Source organism: Eulemur rufifrons, chromosome 29 (assembly GCF_041146395.1).
Source record: "Eulemur rufifrons isolate Redbay chromosome 29, OSU_ERuf_1, whole genome shotgun sequence".
In the NCBI taxonomy this organism is placed as follows: Eukaryota; Metazoa; Chordata; class Mammalia; order Primates; family Lemuridae; genus Eulemur; species Eulemur rufifrons.
Genome location: NC_091011.1, coordinates 3,772,632 through 3,795,084, shown reverse-complemented (window position 1 = coordinate 3,795,084; position 22,453 = coordinate 3,772,632).

The window sequence follows — 22,453 nt, the reverse complement described above, 5'->3', positions numbered from 1 at the left end:
TAAAGGTGTGTCCTACGTACAGTATCAAGACAAGGCTTTCTGTTCCTCTTTCTGCCCCCAACTGAGCCTAGGATGTCATCACTTTGAGGGGGGAGGGTCATTTGTCACTTGTGAAAATAGCGGTGAAAAGGTTTATAATTTTACCATTTTCCCTCAAATACCTGAATTTTTTCCCCTGAATTTCAAGTTCCTTTTAGGCTCTTTCTGAGCCAAGTCACATGCTCTGCTTTCCTTGCAGTTCACACACTTAATTCCCCTTAATCACGCTGTTCACTTGGACATTCATACAGGTGGACAGGTCACATTTCAACAGAAACGATACAAACTGACTGCCCAGGAGCTGTTCTGCAGGTGTGAGGAAGGTGGAGGGTATGAAATATGGAAACACCGAAACACAGGGCAATGGGATAGATACAGGATTCTTAGCAGAGGATGCAGAAGACTCAGTCCAAATCTCTGGAATGGTGTTTTCCAAATAATTGTACAGCTATTATAAAAAATAAAAAGAACTTTCTCATGTTAATGTTAATAAATAAATCAATGTAAAACATTATTTTCTGGGTGTGGATAGTAGATGTTGTGTAGGTAGAGATTAATTGGGAAGATTAAATTTCAGCTTCACCAAGAAAGTACTAGACAAATTGCAATAAGGATTTTGACAAAAGTGTCAATGTAATGTTTAAAATCAAGTTTGGCAAAACTTAAATATACCTTCTAGCTCAAAAGTTCAGCTAGCTGACAACCCAGGCTTTTAAGAGTGAACTTTAGTTTAAAAAAAAAATGAAATTTGGCAGAAAAGTGATGAATATGGATGAGATAATGATTTAAAATAATAAAGGAACTTCTAGAATGGTCAGAAGGGAATTTATCAGTGTATCTCATAGGAGAGAGAATGACAAAATAATCTACCTATCAAATTAGGCAACTGACAGGTGGCCTAATTATGCCAGAGAAACTTATAATTGTTTCAAGCTGGAATTTGGAAAAAGAAGGCAAGAACCCTGGAAGTAAGTGAAGGGGCAGAGCCTATTTGAAGAAAATGCCACTGTTCTACAGCTCATTCTCTGGATAAAAGGAAAAAGAGAAGCAAGTGGAAATGTCCTGCCACCAAGAGATACCATATATTAATGAATAAGTCATTCATGAATGGGTCAGTTTTGTGCTCTTTTTGAAAGCTACAGCACTTAGACCACCTCCCATGTGTGAAATCATGTTGAAAAACACAATTATAAACCTCCAGAATAGCTCTATTTAAATGAGTTTCAAGACAAAGTTAATTTACAACAAAGTCTTTATATGTCAAATTTTATTTCATTAAAAATTCCCTATTAGTATACCACATTTATATTAATTTTTATTAATTATATATAGTCTCCTCCTCCCTTTTATCAACAGACAAAATGTTCATCCTTCTTTTATTAGCCAATCTTTGGATATTATACTTTCTTGAATTTCTAAGACTTTGGTCTATTATTCCATCATTCTCTTGCACCATTAGCTTTTGAATTTATTGAATGGTTGAATGATTTATACACAACCATTTGTACTGTATGCCCTATAAAATGAATCCAAAAAATAGAAAATTTATTTCTATAATCATATGTCCCTCTCTAGCTGATACAATTTCATTTATTTACTTACTTTCCAGCCTAGACATTCAGAAATTTTCTGCCCAAATTGTCTTCAGTCATTTATTTTCCATTTATTTGGATAGCCACATGTAGAAGACTGAAACAGGATCCGCACCTTTCACCTCTCACAAAAATCAACTCACGGTGGATAACAGACTTAAACCTAAGGTGTGAAACTATAAGAGTTCTAGAAGAAAATGTCAGAAAAACTCTAATAGACCACATTGGCTTAGACAAGGAATTTATGAAGAAGACCCCAAAGGCAATCACAACAACAACAAAAATAAATAAATGGGACCTGATCAAATTAAAAAGCTTCTGCACAGTCAAGGAAACTATCATGAGAACAAACAGACAACCTACAGAATGGAAGAAAAAAAAAATTCTCTTTACTTCTTAAATTCACTTTGTTCTGGATGGGCAAATTGTTAACTGTGGAGCTTGATAATTTGTCACTAAAAAAATATCATATATCCAACTCCTTCAAAAGGAAATATTAGTATGTTACAGCACTCCAGAATTCTCTAATAACGACTCATCCTCCCAAGGGTAACTGTCTTGCTTTATTTTTCTTGTTTGTATAGGTATGATATACAAATGAAATCATCATATACACATGTATTCTTTGACTTAATTCTTTTCTTCATAATTATGTTTGAGGCATTGACCCCTATAGAAGTATTTAAATTATTCTTATTGCTGTAAACTAGTTCATTATAGGAAGCCTATTTTTCATTTATCTATTCTTTTAATAAATGGTCATTATTTTGTTCCCAGTGTTTACCTGATGCAAATAAGGCGGTTTTGAACATTCCATTACACATCTCTTAGTGCACCAATATATGCTGAGAGAGAAAGTACTGGGTCATAGGAAGGAATCTATTCAGCTATAATAGATATGACTATATTCACCAAACATTTAATACTTCCTGTTCTTTCATTTTCTTTGCTCTGGGTAATGTATGGAGATTTCACATTACATTATAATTGAATTTCCCTGATATCTAATAATGTTGAACACCTTTTCATTTTTTTATTGTCAGTCTGGCTATCCTCTTTTTTAAAATACATGTTTAACTATTTCATTCATTGTTATTCGTTTGTCTTCTTTTTTTACTGGTTTATTTGAATTTTTTATATATTATCAGTATGAACTCTTTGTAAATTTTATATATGCAAATGTTCACTCCTACTTCACTCTGCCACTTGCTTTTCAATTTTATGCTTTTTATAATAAATGTAGTTTCTTGATTTTAATTATCATTATTATTCTTTATGGTTAGTAATTTTGCAACCAGTTAAAAAGTCTTTATCTCCTTCACTGGCATTAATATATTTCTCTTTGTTGTCTTCCAAAAATGGTCTCTTTTTACCTCCTTTATTCAGGTATACAACACATCGGAAACTGATTTTCATGTATGTTGTGGGTTAGTAATGAAGATACTCTTTCAATATGAACATTCGTTGATTCAGTATCATTTTTTTTAAAAGATCATCCATTTCCATTGCCGTTTTGAGGAAGGACTTATTTCTGAACTCACACATCCCTTTCTAGCTGATACAATTTTATTTATTTGCCTACGTTCCCAGCCAGACATTTAGAAATTTGTCAGGGCTTTTGTACTATATTGCTCAGTCTCCCTAAGATAAGTCTAGGCAACTAACAGATTCTTTCATTTTTTAAAAATATCAGGCATCTCTCTATGCCAGTGTCTGAATCTAGATTATATTTGAATTCCTTTTTCTGTTTTTGCTTCAATATTGCTTCAATATTGTAATATTCAAATATTACATCTTCATGATAATTACTGATATTCTATATTTTTATTCTTATTAATTTGCTGTTTAACTTGGTTTATAGATCTTTTGTGATCTAGGAATATTATTTTTGAAGTGGCAGCATTTAGAGAATGTTGCTTTATTTATATAGCTCAAAATCATGTATTACATATTATAAATACTGTTTTGTGCACTTTATATATACTAACACATTTAATATCAAAAATAACGCAATGAAGTAGGCACTATCACTATGCCCATATTATGAATGAAGAAACATAGTCACAGAGGTACAGGCACAAAGAAGATAAGAAGAATACGAATGCCAGTTACCTAACACACAGGTAACATCTGTATTCAAATCCAGGCACCTGGCAGCACAGCAGATACTTTTAGAGACGGTGTTTTGCTTATTCTCCTTCTTTCAGAGCTGTTTTTCTTTTCCTTCTTGGAGTACTGCAGGAGAGAGTTGGTGGCTGAGACTAGGTTTTAGCTGTAAAAATTGTAAGAGGAGCTAGGTTTAAGAGATTTTTATTTGGCATAATAAATAGAATTAATTGTCAGATTAGGATATAAAATGAGAGGAAAAGAAAGAATCCTGAGTGACTTTGGAGCCTGAGTGAACAGGTGGATGGCACATTCAGGTGTGCAGGTAGGAAGCACTGGGAAGTGCACCTGTGGAATGGAAGGGAGAATTATGTTAAGTTGGAGATGCCTAAGAAACAATTAAGTCACAAGTTTCGAGTAGGAAGCCTGAGGTGTATAAATGATACTGAAAACCATGAGACTGAATGAAATCATCTCAGAAGAAAGTATATGCAAAGAAGATAAAATAACTAAGAATAAAATTTGAGGGGGCATGTCCTTTAATTTATATGGAGAAAGGGTGGTGTGGATTATCACACTTCGCTCCCTCTTCTGGGATTCTAGGAGGGATACAATGAACAAAGTTAGTAGAGATGGTGGCATCAAGCTCTCTGATAAAATTGTATTACAGCCCACTACTCCACAAAACCTGTATCTAAGAGATTATTGGAGGGAAATTGTATAAGATCGACCAATTTCAAAATATTTAACATCACTGGAGTCATAGGGACATACACAAGGAAAAAGGTGATAAATTGAGACTAACCTTCAGAATCCTGAGTGTTTTGTATGGAAAATGTCTGGCTATTAAGCTGGTTTAATACAGCATTAAAATGAGTAATTTATACATTTAGATATATAGGTAAAGAACTAAGCTACCAGCAGTAAATTATAGAAGTAAAGTAGTATGTTCATGGAGCATGTTTTAAAATTCTAGTGTATTTAGGGAGAGCATGATGCCATACTCAAAGAACACACATCAATAACAGAGCAAATATTATAAAGTAGTAATGAAAGAATAATTTTACAGTACATTCCTAAATGTAAAAAGCGCTATATTACAATGCCTGGCAGTTCATACGTATTTTAATAATGACATCAATAGAGATGGCATATTTCCACAGGTATACAGCACTTAAGCTTGGACATTGATAACATTTTCAGTATCGAACATGTTCTTAAATAGTTAAATTTCACTCAGTGGTACCTTGGAATAGTTGGTATATACTGCAGCTGCTTTAGCATAACATATAATCATATAATCATTCTCCTTTGTCATTTTCATCCGTGAAAGCAAAGAATAGAAAGTAAAAAAAAAAAAAAAAAAAGTTTGAGGGGCATGCCAAGTATAAAGTTCTAAGGAAGGAGGCACAACACCCAGATCGTGGGGGAAGACTAGGTAAATGTGGGGTCACAGACAGGTAGCAAAGAGAGTGATGGGGGGCACCCACGCCGATGTTGCTGAGAAACCGGTTACATTTAGGACAGCGTCTTGGACAAAGTCTTTGGCAGACTGCCGGGCAATAATAACCTACTTACAGAGAATAGATTCCAGGCAGTAAATGGAATGAAAGATGATTGAAATGAATTGAAGAGTAGACGGATGCTGAGGAATTGAAGGCAAAGATATAGAAGACTTTTGAAAATGTTATACTCTAGTGGGAGAAGAGAATGAGGGGATAACAGACAAAGGGATGGAAGACTCAAGGGAGGGTATTAAACATGTATAATCTGAGATGCATGTTGATAATGAAGGTAATATTCCAGCAGGAGAGGAGAGTTTAACTGCAGTAAAAAAGTCTATAAACACTTGATAAGTCACTGGAGCAAGGACACAGCTGAAGGGCTGACCTTCTGTAATTACACTTTTTTTTGGACGATTTCCTTTTCATATTTAGATTTTTATGTCTTCTGAATTTATTTATCTGAAAGGGATGAGTTATGATTCATATTCTATTTCTTTTTCAAATGAGCAATGTTTTAACACTGTATATGGAGGAATGTTTCTTTTTGCCACTGGCCTAAAATACCTTTTAATCATATTAATGCATGACAATATATACATAATATTACATATAAACATATACAATTAAACTATGTCTATTTCTCAGCCATAAGAATTATCTTAATTATGATATTTTAGCAATATTTGGTTCCACACATTCTCTCATCCTTTTAAAATGTCATGCTTTTCTTGTGTATTTGTTCTTCCCTATTAATTTTAGAATCTTACATTGCAATTATAATTTTATCAATATTTTACAAAAATATGAATGAATTTGACATTTTTACAGTATCAAGTTTTCCCCATCCATGAACTTGATATATTTCTCTATTTAATCACATCATCAGAAAGGTCCATACTACTTTATTACACCAGATGAACATAATTATAGCACATCAAGGAGCTGGTGACCGGGTGTGGAAGAGTCTATAAATCATGTCATAAGGATAAATTAATGTGTTTAGTCTGGAAAATAGTAACTTAAAACATTTATAATAACATTCCTAATTTTTGAAGGGCTCTTTTATAAAGAAAGAGATTAATTTTTTTAAATTCCAGAAACAGAAATTATGGAAAAGCTACATTTTTTCAATCAAAAAGAAAAATTATATTGAAATTGGCTACATAGTTATGTGGTAAGTTCTTTATCCCTGGCAAACACTGGGATTTGGAAAGAATACAAAGCAGTCCTGCCTTAGAGGGACTGGTGCTTTCTGGGATCAGAGGAGAGTGGGAAAGAAGGATGAGGTCACATAACCAGGGGAAAAAGAGCAAAAACATGGGGATAGAAATATGCAAAGCATACCCAGGAGACAGAACTAAGTAAATATGAGGTAAGTGTAGGTTTTGGACATCAAGGGCATTTGGGGCTACCTTGGGAAGGAAGGTGGTAGCAGTGTTGCTAACCTTCAGTAGTAAGTCATCAATTTTTGAAATAATTTTTCAGTTAGCTATAAACAATGCAAGGTTGAGTATTAGGTAGAATTTTGACCATCTTATTTTCTAATTTTTATCTTTTTAAAATAGGTGAAATGCTAATAAAATAAATGGATGTTTTTCATTTTTTAGGCTCTAGAGAATTAAATCTTTACAGTACAAATGAAGAAATATCCCTGATTATGCATAAATATCTTACATATCAGTATATGCAAGGCAGTAGCAAACAGAATTCAACAACTCATTAAAAGGACTATATGTTATAACCAAGTGTGATTTCTTCCTGGAATGTGAGGATACTTCCACATATGAAAATCAACCAATGTAACACACCACATTAACAGAATGAACAACATTCTATTAAAAAATACATGATCAGCTCAATTGATCAGAAAAAAAAAACATTTGACACAATTCAACACGCTTTAATGATAAAACCACTCAACAAACTAGGAATAGAAGGAAACTCCCTGGAATAATAAAGGCTATAAATTACCAGCCCACAGTTGCATAATTATCAGTGGTGAAGACTGAAAGCTTTTCCTCTAATAGCAGGAAGAGGAGAAAAATGCCTGCCTTTGCCACATTTCCTCAATACAGAGCTGAAAATCTTAGCCAGAGCAATTAGACAAGAAAAAGAAATAAAACTTATCCAAGTAGGAAAGAAAGAAGTAGAATTATCTCCATTTGCAGATGATATTAACTTACATGTAGAACATCCTAAATGTTCCACACAAAATAAAAAAAAAATGACTAGTGAATGAACTCAGCAAAGTTGCATGATACAAAATCAATAGTCAAAAATCAGTTATGTTTCTCTACAGTAATAAAGATAGAAATATAGACCAGTATAACAGAAAGGAAAGCCAAGAAATAAACTCCAGAAATAAACCCTCTCATGTATATTGACGTGATTTTTAATAAGTATGTGAAGACCATTCAATGTGTAAGGACAGTCTTTCTAACAAAGGGCGCTGGCAAAATTGGATAACCACATACAAAAGAATTGCTAGACATTTATCTTATACAACATACACTTATAAATTAAAAATGGATAGAAAGCTTAAACATGAGGCCTAAGTTTATCAAACTCTTAGAAGAAAACATAAGAGAAAAATATCACATTGGATTTGGCAATGATATTTTTGATATGACACCAAAAGCAGAGGCAAGAAAAGTATAAATAAATAAATTGGATTACACAAAAATTAAAAACTGTGCATTAAATGACACAAATAACAGTGAAAAGTCAACCTACAAAATTAGAGCAGATATATTCAAGTCATGTATCTGATAGAGGGTTAATATGCAGAATATTTTTAAAACTTCCACAACTCAACAAGAATAAAACATATAGCCTGATTAAAAAATGAACCAATGATTTGGGTAGGCATTTCTCCAAAGAAATACAAATGACCAACAAACATTTGAAAAGATGCTGAAAATCACTCACCATTAGGGAAATACAAATCAAAACCACATTGAAATATAATGTCACACTCATTGGGAGGCTACTATACATTAAAAAAAACTAAAAGCAGAAAATAACAAGTGTTGGAAGCAGAATACCAAACTGTCAGAAGCAGAAAAACATTGGAAGCAGAAATCCATCCATGTCCATTGAACCTGGAATGGCAACAAAAACATTTTAATGGGCCGAGCATATATTAATAGTTTGGGCATTTATCAGCTAACACAGTGTGTTTCTAATAATGCACGCATCTTCTCCTAGAGTCCTTTGTGCACTCTTTGTGAGAATTTCAAATAGTGCAGCCACTTTGGACAACAGTATGACTGTTCCTCAACAACTTAAAAATAGAGTTACTTACATAATCCATCAATTCAACCTATGAATGTGTATCCAAAAATTGAAGGCAAGGTCTTAAAGAAATGTTTGTATACCCATGTTCATAACAATACTATTCACAATAGCCAAATAGTGGACTCAATTCAACTGGCCAATGATGAATGAATAAATTAAATAAGGCATATCTATATCTAGCTATATCTATACCTATCTATAGTGATAGTTATCAGCCTTAAAAAGGAAGGAAATTCTGACACATGCTGCAACCTGTATGAAACTTGAGGACATTGTACTAATTGGAATAAGTCACAAGGAGGCACATACTACATGAGCTGTGCAGAGTAGTCAGACTCACAGAAGCAGTAAGTGGAATGGTGGTGGCCAGCAATAGGGAGGGGAAACAGGAATTTGTGCCATGGGTATATAATTTCAGTTTTATAAGATGTAAATTTTTTGGAGATTGGTTGTACAACAATATGATTATACTTCCGATTAATGAACTGTAAACATAAAAGTGGTTAAGATGTCAAATGTTATCTTATGTGTGTTTTATTACAATTAAAAAAAAAAAAGAAAGCCCCGAAGAAGCAGTGAAATCTTAAATTGCATTAAAATTTGACCCTTAAAGGTAGAAATATATTTTGCAGTTTAAAAAATCATTGAAGATAATCATTAAATTATTATTTAATGCATTTATTGAGTTCCTACTATGCACCATTGAGTCTTTAGGTACACTCTGTAAGAAATACACTTCAATAAAACTGTATTCTATGGGGATGATGTTTGTTAGATCAACCACCTTGAAACACAAAATTGTGACTGAAGTTTTCCACTAGATTCCACTGTTCTAGATATCTACTTAGAAGAATAATACCTAGAGATATTTTAATCCTTATTTTAAAACTGAAGAATACTAAGAAGAGGAGGAGGAAGAGGAGGAAGAGGGACAACCATTTGAGACACACACATGGTTTGAAAACAAATGACAATTTATTCTACATATATCTGAAGCATAATATATATTTGGAATGAATAATACATCTTGTTAATTTTTATTCTGATATTAATATCCAATCCCCTTTTCCTAATTAAAACTGTTAGCTAGGTGGGGGGTGGGGGAGGGGATGGGGGTATGCCTACACAATGAGTGCATTGCGCACCGTTTGGGGAATGGTAACGCTTGAAGGTGCTGACTCGGGAAGCGGGGGTTGGGGAAGGATATACCTACACGATGGGTGCAACGTGCACCATCCTGGGGAACAGACACGCCTGGAGCTCTGACTTGGGGGGAAAGGCAGTACATGGGCAACGTATGTAACCTGCAATTCTGTATCCCCCATAACAATAAGATGAAATAAAAAAAAAAAAAAGAATATCTCTTTTGCATTATTTCATCTTTAAGTTCAGCATCATATTTGGTAATCAGCCACACTTAATTTTATTAATTAGAGGGAATTCTCAGTCTTCTATTATGCAATAAATCAAATTTCAGACTTTGTTACAGGCCCACCAGTTTCAGGTCTGTTGCGTGGTAATGGACCAACACACTGAAAAAGTGGGTGTTACATCACAGAAGAGTTTAATAATTGGAGGAGGCAGGAGAGAAATCTCAAGTCCGCTTCCCCGAGGGGTCTTGCAGTCGTGCGTTTAGGGGAATGTTGGTGGGTAAGGGACTGAGGTCCCTGCTTGTTTGGAGCGTGGGGGTGGAGTCGCGAGCCTGCGGAAACTGCACTCTGCGCAGTCATTCCTCAGAGGGGTCTTCAGACTGCCTGGTCTCGGCAGACCCATGGGAATCTTGGATCTGGAAAACATCGCACGTGCAAACTTGAGGTTCCCTAACGTTACAGAAGCAAGCAAGTAAGGGAAGTCAGTGCTTGTGACAGGGTCTACGGCTTTCTGGCAGTGAGCAGCTCTGAGGACGGGGCTAAAGGGCAAGCCGCAGGCAACTGGAAGGGGGGGATAAGGGGTGAGCCAGCCCTTGTTAGCTGTGTTTCTATTTAAAGTCTACCTCTTGTTTTTATTTTATATTTATTTATTATCATTTGCTTTTCATTAGGATGGTTTCAACATCAAATAAAGAATTTTTAGAATTTTTTTTTTTTTTTTTTTTTTTACTTTTCTCTGAAGAACCACGAATTTTCTATCACTTGTAGTTTATTATCCCTATCCTTTTGGAAAGAAAGATGTAAAACTGTCTTTATTTGCAGAAGACATAAATTGCTTTTGTAAACATATACACACTCACACAAAGAACTTACAAAAAATATTCTGGAATTAATAAGTGACTATAACAAAGTCACAGGGTCAATATACAAAAGTCAATTGTTTTATAATATTTCATCAATGAGCAATTAGAAGTTGAAGTTTTAAAAAAAAATTACAATAGTGCCAAAATATACTTAGATATAAATTTAACAGTTTATGGATCTCTATGTGTAAAATTAAAAACATTGATGACTCAGAGAAGATCACTAAATTAAGAGATAATCCATATTCATGAATTGGAAAACTTAATATTGATCAGATATCAATTTTCCTCCAAATAATAAATGTAATTTTAAAGCAATCTATGAAATAAAAATTTATATTTTATTCTCATGTGGTTTATTTATTTTTAAAAGAAATAGTCATACTTCTTTATTAGGGCACTAAATAACAATATAAGAGATATAATTGCAGAATAAGAGGTATAATTTTTTTATTTGTATATCCGTGGGGTACAGGTACAATGTTGCAGTTGATCTACTGCATTGGGGCAGTCAGGGCCTTCCATGCACCCATCACTGCAGCAATGCCCACTGTACCCCCCAAGCAACTTCCCATCATCTACCTCCATCCCACCTCCCCACTCTCTGAGTCTCCATCGTTCATCATCCCATAATGTATTTTTCTAGATATTTACAAATTGTTTCTAAAATTTATGTATAAAGCTAAAGGACAAAGAATAACCAACACAATACTAAAGGAAAAAAAGAAAGGTAAAGGATTGCCACTACCTGACTTTATGAATTATTATAAATCTACAATAATCAGAAGAGTGTGATATTGGCAAAAATATAGACAAATAGATAAATGGGACACTACGGAGATCCCAGGAATCAACCAGCAAAAATTAGTCAGTAGTCATTTTTCAAAGGAGCAAAGGCAATTCAATAGAGATATCATATAAAACAGATGGTGCTGGAAAAATTGGATGATCTTATGCAACCATAAGCAAAAAAAAAAAAAAAAAAAAAAAAGAACCTAGATCCAGAATTTACACCTTTCTCCAATATTATTTCAAAATGAACCATAGACCTAAATGTAAAGATAAAAACTATAAAATATCCAGAAGAAATAATATGGGAAAATTCATATGACTTTAGGGTGGGTGATGTGATTTAGATTCAACAACCAAAACATGATCAACTAAAGAAAAAAAATGATAGGTTGGATTTATCAAAATTAAAATGGTTTGTTATGTGAAAGACATGAGTAAGGGAATTAAAAGAGATTGGGAGAAAATATTTTTAAAACATACATATGATAAGTGATTTGTATCTAAAATATACAATGAATTATTAAAAATTAACAATAAGAAAACAAAAAACCCAATAAACAATGGATAAAAGGAATGAATAGACACTTTGCCACAGAAGCTATACAGATAGCAAATGAGCATATGGACATTTGCTCAACGTCATATGCCATTGGGGAAATGCAAATGAATACAACAAGATACCAGTACATAACTATTACAATGGCTAATATCTAAAACACTGACATAATAAAATTCTGGCAAAGGTGTGGAGTAACAGAAATTTTTATTCATTTCTGGTGGAAATGCAAAATGGTACAGTTTGTAAGGTAGTTTGAAAGTATTATACAAATCTAATCATAATTTTATTATGTGACCTAGTAATTACTCTAATTTACCTAACTGATTAAAAAACTTATGTCCACACAAAACCCAAATATAACATTGCATAGCTGCCTTATTCATAGTTGCCAAAAAGTAGATACAACAAAGATGTCTTTCAATAGATGAAAGGATATACTGTGGTACATTCATATAACTGAATAATATTTAAGAATAAAAAAGGAATGTTTAACCATGAAGACATAGAACAATCTTAAAGGCATATTTCTAAATGAAAAAGCCAGCCTGAAAGGCTTACATACTGTATGACTACATTTTTACCGATTCATGAGAAAGGAAAAACTTGAAACACAATGAAGACAGAGATAGCTGTTTGTCCAAGTTTGGACTGTGGGGAAAGGGAGCACAGGAAATATTTAAAAATAATGAAATAATTCCTGACACGTATCTTTGTGAAAATTATTTATAAAACAAAGAATCAACCTTAATGTAAGAAAAAAATGCAAGTCATATAGGAGGTCAGGGGATCTCAGCATAAAATATTCACTGTGACAAAAGAATCTAACTAAAGGAAAATGCATGAAATAAGCTCACTGAAATGAGTGAGAGCAAAAGTGACTCTGAAAATGAGTGGAGTCCGGAAAGCCACAGACACTGTGCACAGGCACTGTACTCTGGTTGATAATGCTGTTTCCCTCAGGATTATGAGTTAACAATTCTGAAACCACGAAATATGCATTCTGGGATTAAATAATTAAGAAAATAGAGGTTACATGGCAGAAGCCCAGTTTCTCACTGATGGAGTGGCAGTTCACAAATGAGAGGAGAGGACAGAATGAGCATGCGGTAACGGTAATGCCTTAGAGTTGGAGACAGGATTCCCCAGATACAGTGCTTGGGCGTGCTGAATGGCTTTGAAAATTGAAAGGCTTCATAAATAAGTCTCAGAATCAAGGTCCCTCTAATCCTGTCTTGTTCACCCTCCCCCAAGGGCAAGAAGGACTCACTCAGGAATTTCCTTATCTGACCAAGAAAGCTTCTTAACAAAAGAATAGCAATGGCCTTCTATCCCCTCTTCTGCCTCAGAATCTCTTGCATAAAAGAAGGCTGAAGAATGCAACCTCACCTACATGGTCCTTTCCACCAGGGCTGCCTGCGACTGGGGCTCATTCAAACCCCAAAGAGAATCATTAACAAGTTAATTTGTGTCTCCCTCTCCCTGAAAATCATTTACTTTCCCTCCAAAGAGTTGTCTAAATTCCCCATCTTCTCCCTCCCCTGTGAAAAAGGGTTTATAACCTTCTGTACCCCATTGGGACAGTGATTTTCCCCCAAATATTAATCAATTTATATGCTTTTTTGTAACAGAGCTAAAAGTCTGAAAAAAGGCAAAATATTTTATGATTTTTCTCCTTAAAACCCTACCTTTTTTGGGAATTAAAACCTGTATTCCTGCCTGAGGCCAGTAATCAAAGGGGCAGAAAAATGATATTTAGAATTTGTTTTCTAGTGCCTCAAACCACAGGAGATAGCTCAACATAAGAATTGTCCAGAGGGCACTGAGATCACCCTCACCAGAGATAAGGTCCACCAAAACTACCAACCGTGGTTGAACAACAGCCCGAAGCCACAACATGTGACGCTGGTCACATAGACCTGAGCCCAAACGCCAAAACCTCCACCTTTAAAAAGCCCTGTATTTCTGCTTAAAGGCAGGGTGGCAATCTTTTGAGATGTTAGTCTGTTGCCTTCCTCATGTGATGGCAAATTAATAAACTTCTCTTTCATTTTCCTCAAACCACTTGTCCTCATTCTTTGTTCTCACTGATTCAGCCTCATGGACAAGTACCAAACTTTCAGTAACATTTTCTCTTATTAATCTATTGTTTGTCAGTTAATTTTCAGAGAATCATCAGAGGGTGAAGGGGAAGTTTTCTCTTGGCCCTACATGCGCTTAACATAGATACAAATACGTATATATTTAGAAATATTTGTAGGTGTATATAAATATGTGTATGTGTGTGCATGTGTATATATGTATATGTATATGTATTTGTGTTTGTAGCACATATGTACTTGCTCTGTCTGTCAGCATAACCTAGGAACAACATCACCCCATAACAAAGACAATACCCAGCTCCAAGATCTTGTTTTTTAAAATCCTACTCCAATAAGTGTAACCAAGTCCTTGGAGAAATGGTTGGTTCAAGGACTAAGGCAGCAGTATATAATACAAAATGATATTGGAGTATCTTGTAGAGGCCAAAAGCAAAACAGTGTTCAAAACCAAAACAATAATGAAGGTATAATGTATGTCAAAAAGGCAGAAGGGGTAACAACAATACTCCCAAAGGCCAAAGCTGGAATGATTTGAACAATACAATAAATAAAGTAGTATTAGATAATACTTCAAACATAAAATAAATGTCCATGAATCCCTACTGGAATAGTTATTGAATAGATAAATAAATGTATTAGAATAGACAAATAGCTCATGTAGAATTCTAAATAATTCATATAGATAGTTCCCCTTGAAGGAGTTCAAGAGAACCCCCAATTCTTACTGAACAGAGCACCCTAAGTTACAGGCATAATTTGGAAAAAAATGGATTCTCTCAAATATTGCTGGAAGCAGAAATGCATCCACACCTCCTTGTTGATAAAAGAATGACAAGGCGAGAATCACATTTTAGTGAACAAGCACAAATTTGGGCATTTATCAGATCACATACTGAGAGTTGTAAGTGACTCTAAGTTATAAGTTGTAAGTGACTCTTCTAAGTCTTGTTTAGAAGCCAAAAGAAATCAAGGTCATTTGCAATTTATGCTGAGTTGTCAGAAAATAAACCAAGTGTCCATGGTTGTTTCAGTGATCATCGTGGTTATTCCTAGATTACGACAAGTGATAAAGCAGTGGCACGTGCCATGTCGAATCTAAGAAAACTTTTCAGAATCTCATTTCAGAAACTGTTTTTCATGTTTAAAATTAGTGCTTATGAGATATTTATGAAACGTGTTTAAAAGCTAATTTACTAAATTTAGGACAATGGTATTTTGCAAGATGCTATGGAAAATTGCCAATGGGCTGAGTAGTCTTTGTTCCACTGGATGAACACTCTTACTAACTGGGAGAAGAAAACACATATGATGTGACAAGGATTCTATAGTTAAATTCTGTCATAAATATGTCATTATATTTAAAATATAAAACACTTAAATTTTAAAGAAATTCAAAGGAACTATACTTTTAAAATTAAGAAGAGCTCACCTAGTTTGGGCCACCATAGGATATCATAACTAATGACAATCTAAGCAAAATTCATCTGGGTATACATGAAATATGGTTCGTGAAATAGGGATGTGTAAATCAGAGTCCTGTAGAAAAAGAAATGACAAGAAACATGCCAATATTTGTAATCAGAATAACAAGGATGTTGTTATAATAAATGATTCAAAGAGAATGAGAATAGTCAATGAACTCACTAATGAATGAGGAAACAAGTAATGATGCCTCTGAAACTGCTCTGAGATACAGAATTCATGTTTTTAAAAGACTAATGTAAAGAAGAGAAATTTGAAGAGTTTTTGCAACTAAGAAGTGACATAGACAATATAGACAAGTTTAATGGAATGAATTATTAGAAGTGCCTCAAATATTATCGCATCAATTTCAGTAAGTCAGTGAAATTCCATATTGCAAGTTGTACATTATCTGAAAACTGTATCAATCTCCCCCGTTCTTATTAACTTCCTTCTTTCCCCATTTCCCTTCTACTTCTCTTCTTTCCTTTCACATTCTCTTTCTCTATTTAGTTCAACATTGCTTGACAAGCTGATATTTATGAAATACTGTATATGATGTTATAGGCATAGTAAGTGAATGGTTCAAAGATAACATTCTCCTGCCTGGGCAACAGAACAAGACCCCATCTCTAAAAAGAATGAAAAAAACTGACCAGGCGAGGTGATATGCACCTGTAATCTCCTCTACTTGGGAGGCTGAGATGGGAAGATTGCCGTGTGCCAGGAGTTTGAGGCTGCAGTGAGTGATGATCACGCCACTGAACTCCAGCCTGAGTGATAGAACGTGACCCTGTCTCTTAAAAAAATAAAAGTGTTCTCAATAGGATAAAAACTTAAATTATTATACATAATACAATGTCTCAATAAGGCGTATGTCTTGAGGCATAAACTGAGAAAAAAAACTGTCAAAATATAAAAATATGTTTTAATATAATTCAAGAATACTTTCATGATATGAAATGAACCTTCTGAGAGAGACATGGTGGGGACAGCACTGAATTTCACAGCAGACACTTTTAATTTTCCCAAGTGCTCTCACAGAACAGTCAGCTAGGAGAGCAGGAAAAAAAAAAGAGAAAGACAAACAAAAATCATAAAAAAGGTAACCTCTTCAACAAACCTAGGTCAAAGAGGATCCTCATAGATGTTAAAATATGAAAATGTGTAGCTAAATTGCAGCCACACAGGAGTGAGCATGGACATTTCCAGCATGTTGGCAGCATTTTATTTATTTATTTATTTACTTTTGAAAGTTATATAAATTTTCACTGAAGATGACATAGTGCAGAAAGCTAGAAGTCTTTGTTATGGGGTTTTCCTACTGGGATTGCTATTAATTCTGCATGGCGTCTTCTCCCGCCGCAGGTATTTGGAGACCGCGGGATCTCCCAGGTTATGTGGCCCAAGAGGCGAGTCAGCGTCCACTGCAGCCCGGACCTGCAGAACAGCGTCTTGCGCTCGGGGCCCCATTCAAAGCCAGCAACCTTTGCATCACCTGATACACTGACTGGACAACATTCCCAGGTTGCATAATAAATATGCTGTGTCCACAATCCAAAGCCTACTGAGCGTAGCGCTTCCCTCCTAGCAATTGAGCAAAACACGCAAGAATACGGCGTTTCCTTCGGAGGCGAATTCCCGGATACCCAGCCCTCCGGCCTCGTTACAATTTTGCTGACCTAACAGTCCCTCGACTCCTCGGGTGACTTCTCCTCCCCCGGAGTGTGTCTGCTTCCCGAAGGCTTCCAGCTGACTTGCCACTCCTGCTCCCTTCGGGCCACCTGATGTCACCGCCGCAGGTAGCAGCGCGCTGTCCCCGCTCTGCGGACAGTCCCGCCCGGGCTGCATCCTGGCTTGGCGCGGCGCTCGGCCAAGACCGCACGTGTAAACTCTTCCTGTTGCGTAAAAAGCGAACCGTTTTTTCTTCTTTGTCTCTGTCAGTGTAAAGGAGCGCTCAAGCCAGTTCAGGGAGCAGACATTCGCCACTGCGGTCGTGTTCACCTGACCCGCAAGGTCGCGGTCCGCGCAGAGCCCGGCTGGGCTGCTCCTGGCGGCGTTTGCGGTCCGGCCTTCCCCCAACGACAGACGGACGAAGGGACCGACGTGAGGGTCCTGCCAATGCGCTTCCTCATTCTGGAGACTGGACTTGACCGCTCTCTGTGTCCCCTTCGGAAAGCGGCAGTGACCCCTGCACTGCGGTCTCCTAACGGGCAGGGTCTCGCCGTTGCCGTCCCTGCCCGACGCGGACGGAGGCGCCGGGGACTCTGCGCTGTCTCCCTGGTGTCCTCCACACGTGGACGGTGACTAGTCCTGAGGAAATTTTCAATAAATATTTGTTAAGCGTTTGAATAAGTGTCTCTTCTCCTCAGATTTGATGATACTGGTGCTATGGCAAGACTTACCTCGGCATTTTCATATGTGCCTCTTTCCTATTTAAAATCAGATTAGGATGTGTGGTCACAACCAGTATGCCACAGATAATGTAACTCCACCTTTCTCAAAATCCTTTCGAGGAGCTTAAGAAATTATAAGGAGAAAAGTTGCGGGCAGCAGGGAAAACTACAAAAGATATCTTTAAAGACATCCTGAGAAATTTCTGTGAACACCACGCCTACTGGAATGGGTCTAACGAGGCATAATAGGATGACATGCAATTTTTTTTTTCTTTTGTGAAAAAAATCTTTGAAGTGGAGGAAACTCTCACAAAAGCCTTTTAATTGAAAGGGGTGAGGCTGGATTTTGGAGCAAGAGGAATCAGTAAAACAGACCAACACAATGAGACCGTCTCCCGAGAGAAGAGGCCGCCGGGAGTGGAGCTGGCAAGATTCCTCCAGGATCCGGGGGCCTCGGGGTGGCGGCCAGATGGCTCAAAGAAAAGGCAGACACTGATGGCCTTTGCCATAGGGACCCTTCTGGAATGTGGAAGAACAGGAAGAAAGCGGGCAAGGAGATGCTTCCTTCTGCATCGCCGTAAGAAGCATGTTGAAACGCTCCCTGGAGGAACTTCCCTCTGAATTTGGCAACACAGGATCCTTATGACCTGCGGTGTCTTGCAGCTCAGAAGAAAGGACAGAGAACTACTACTCTGGTTTACACTTCTTGAAATAGATAGCAATAAAAATAAATGAATGCCTGACCCGTCAGCATAACACTATCTGTAGGATATCTCATCAATGAACCCAGAGCCTTCAGTCTAAAGAAGCAACAGCAATTGGACGACAAGAAAGACCGCAATGAAGCAAAGCCAGAATTTTCTGTTTATATTTTTTATTTTAGCTGGGTTGTGTTTCTTACCTGGCCACTTTCTCTCTGAATCCCAACTATTCTTTATTCATCTCACGGCACATCCTACTCTACAACGCCGGCTGCTGTCGGGCAAGGCAGAGCTTCCCACTCTGTCCTTTGTGGGATCGAGAACCCACGAGACTGCACCGTTGCAGTCCGCCCTGGGACGCGGCTCCCCTCCTGTGACTCCGTCTGGGTCAGAGCACAAACTCAGTGAGGTCAAAGACAATGTTTTTCTAGCTTCCATAAATCTAAAGCAAACTACGCCTCATACTCCATAGATATCTAACAAACATGTTTTGAGGTCCCCCCCCCACCCCGAGCTAGAATTGTTAGAAGCAGATGTCATTACAATAGGACTTTCAAGGGGCCAAAGATGTCAATAGTGATATCTGCTGGTAAAGGAATTTGAAGTGGCTCCTTTTATGTGTTCAAAGGAAATGTGAGCTTTGATAAATCTGAAATTATACATGTTGCTACCTCAATTGTTACTCTTTTGGGATTAATGCATCTTAAGTATCTTAAGTACGCATATAGTCATTCAATGTAGGGCAGAGAGCTGGTAAATACCACAAGTAACAAAAACCCAAGACATAAGAAAGTAAAGAGAGGAAACATCCGTTGGTGGATAAATGTGTCCACTTTACAAGGATAATATTCTTAAAGCAGAAAAAAAATCCTTCTAGAGGGGAAAATTAGGCTTGGTCACATTAACTTATACATTCTGTAGGCCTAAGAAAATGTAGAGCCCTGTTACTCCCTGGCTTTGTCCCCTGCCACTCTGGTCGCCCGGCCATGGCGCCCTGCTGGTTTTCAGCAGCAGGGACATTCGCATCTGCTCTCCAGCACGTGCTGCCTCCTCCTGGACTGTTCTCACCTTAGGGTGCTCCTGGCTCCCTCATCCTCTTCAAGTCTTTGTTTGTCACCTTCCCAGCAGACCCTTCCCTGACAGCCCTTCTTAAATTTCCAACGCTCATCCTGCTCAGTCATTTCTACCCCTTTTCCTCTTTCTCCTTGGATAGCAGTTGCCATCACATGACGTGCTCAGTGACCGAGGAGGCTTGTAGGTTTTCCTGTACTCAGCTCTCTCTTCTGTCTCCAGAGCCTGCAGTGGCGTCCAATGCGGCTGGTTCCCCACTCCCTGTATATATCTCCACATATATGCAAACATGCATGTGTGTACCACCCATACACACATACATATATACATACATAATTTGTTAAATGCATAAATAAATGGCTGAGTGAGATGAAGAGTGGTTAAGAGACTTGCCAAAATTGCACACCTGGTAGATGGTTCTTTCCACTGTGCACCCTTCTCGTCATGAGCGATGGGATGTAACCAATGTACAATGTAACCAATGCAATTGTGCTGTGATGTGTTGGTAAGCAATGTAATTCACATTAAGGATTCAGGTCAGAAAAGGAACAGTCTCTGTTCAAAGACTTAGGGTACCTAAAACCTCTGACAGAGAAAAAGAAGTTACTGGAAATGAAGACTGACATGTGTGATTGATGAGATTTCTATGTCTAATCTCAGGACCAGGACATCTGAAATGCATCTTATTCCTAGCACTCTTCTTCATAGCATTCTGTGTGCCTCAGCCTTATAATTTTTCAAAAATAGCAATTGAATGACTCTTTCTTATTTGCTAGTGACTAGTTTCTACAGAAGCAAGGAGGACAATGGACAACCTCAATTGAATGTAAGAATAATCAGATTCGGTTTTCTCAGAAGGACATTAATTTTAAACTTGAATTATTTTAAAGATTTATCACACACCTTTCCTTTAATGCAAGTTTTCATGAATCTGAGCCTAGTAAATTTTTGTAACATCACAGAACCAGTGACAAATGACCTTGCATAATTATAGCTACATGGCTAAGTGGTTTTCTCCTATTCTCCTTAATGCCAAATTTTAATTGGGTAAAAAAGAATTTTCCAACTTACAGTATAAATGTTCTACTCTTTTTCCTTTAAAATTAGGGATTAGTTTTATACCTAGTATTATATAAACTTCTTATTGAATAGAAAGCATTTGATTTTTAAGTGGATTTTATTGCAAGCAACATTGAATTAAAAACAAGGAATAGCTTATTGTTTAAAGGATGGAAAACTCCTGTTTTCTCTAACTCATAAATAAATTTCAAGTGATTTATGAAAATAGTCTGTGTGCTCCGTAATACAGTTATAAGTTTAATATCAATTGGAGCTTCTGTTTTACTTTGCATATTACCACAAAGATTGGGCTTTTTGCAGGTTTAATTTAATAAATATTTGATTTCCATTGAAACATGTTAAATTGTGATATAATATTTTCAAAAGTTGGTGCTTTGTGCTTCCAGCCTTGGGTAAGAAATGAACAGCAATATAACAGTCCTTTATTCATATATATATTTACCAAGTGGCCATTGTCTAAATTATCAAGCTCTCACAGTTTTTAAAAAATAATTTCTTCTAAGAAGTTTCTAGACCACCTTTCATAATTTAGAAACTTTTTTGAGAACCAGAGATATGATGGTAAATAAAATTGGGAAGGTATTAACTGAAGAAATACAAATATTGTGTCCCGTTCATAGCATGTAGCTTAAACAACAACAAAAAAAGCATTTGAAACACTGATGAAAATGTTTTCTCTTTCATTACACAATTCCAGATCATTTTAATAATAATGAAGATGACAATTATAATAAAAATAGTTCTTGGTATTGTAGGATCCTTTCAAAAATATGTCATGAGAATTTGTCTGAACTGCCTCTCAAAAGACTGGCGATGCTCTGAAAATTGTGGTGGGCTTATGATGCATTTTCCTCTTTATTCTATTTAAAAGATTTTTATACATAATTTAACATACCCTGAGTTTTAGTTTTGTACTAAAACATTAAAATAAACAATATTTTAAATGTAATAATGATTAGAGAACCCATGGATCATTCAGAAGGCCTGGGTTCTTTTTTAAGTTTCATACCAACATGATTCTAAGGAACTTTGTGGTCCTCTACTCTGTAGAATATGGGGGCAAAAAATGAGGGTGTATGTCTTCTTAACAGCTCTTTGATTCAGAACATAGACAATTGGCATTGTTTTAATTTCTCCCTCCCCAAATACTTACTGGGAATTGGAGTGAAATACTAAGAAATCATACATAAAAAATAAACAGAAAATAATAACATTAGACCTTCCAAAATATTTAGTGAATCTAATTATAAAGTGTATTCAGAATTCAACCTTCCTCTAAACAAATAAAAAATGGAAGATAAAAAATATATCTGCAGGGAAAAAACTCTTAGTATATTACTCCAAAAATGTATAAATTCAAATCTGAATTTATCAAAGACTTAAAGGTGCAAAAAAAAAAAAATGAGCTTCATGGTTGTAAAGAAAAGGCTTAAAAGTTGGTTAGTAACCCATTTCCCATTCTCAGGGACACTGAGGCAGGTTTGACCCTCAGCAAAATCTCTTACAGATGTTTACTGATGGA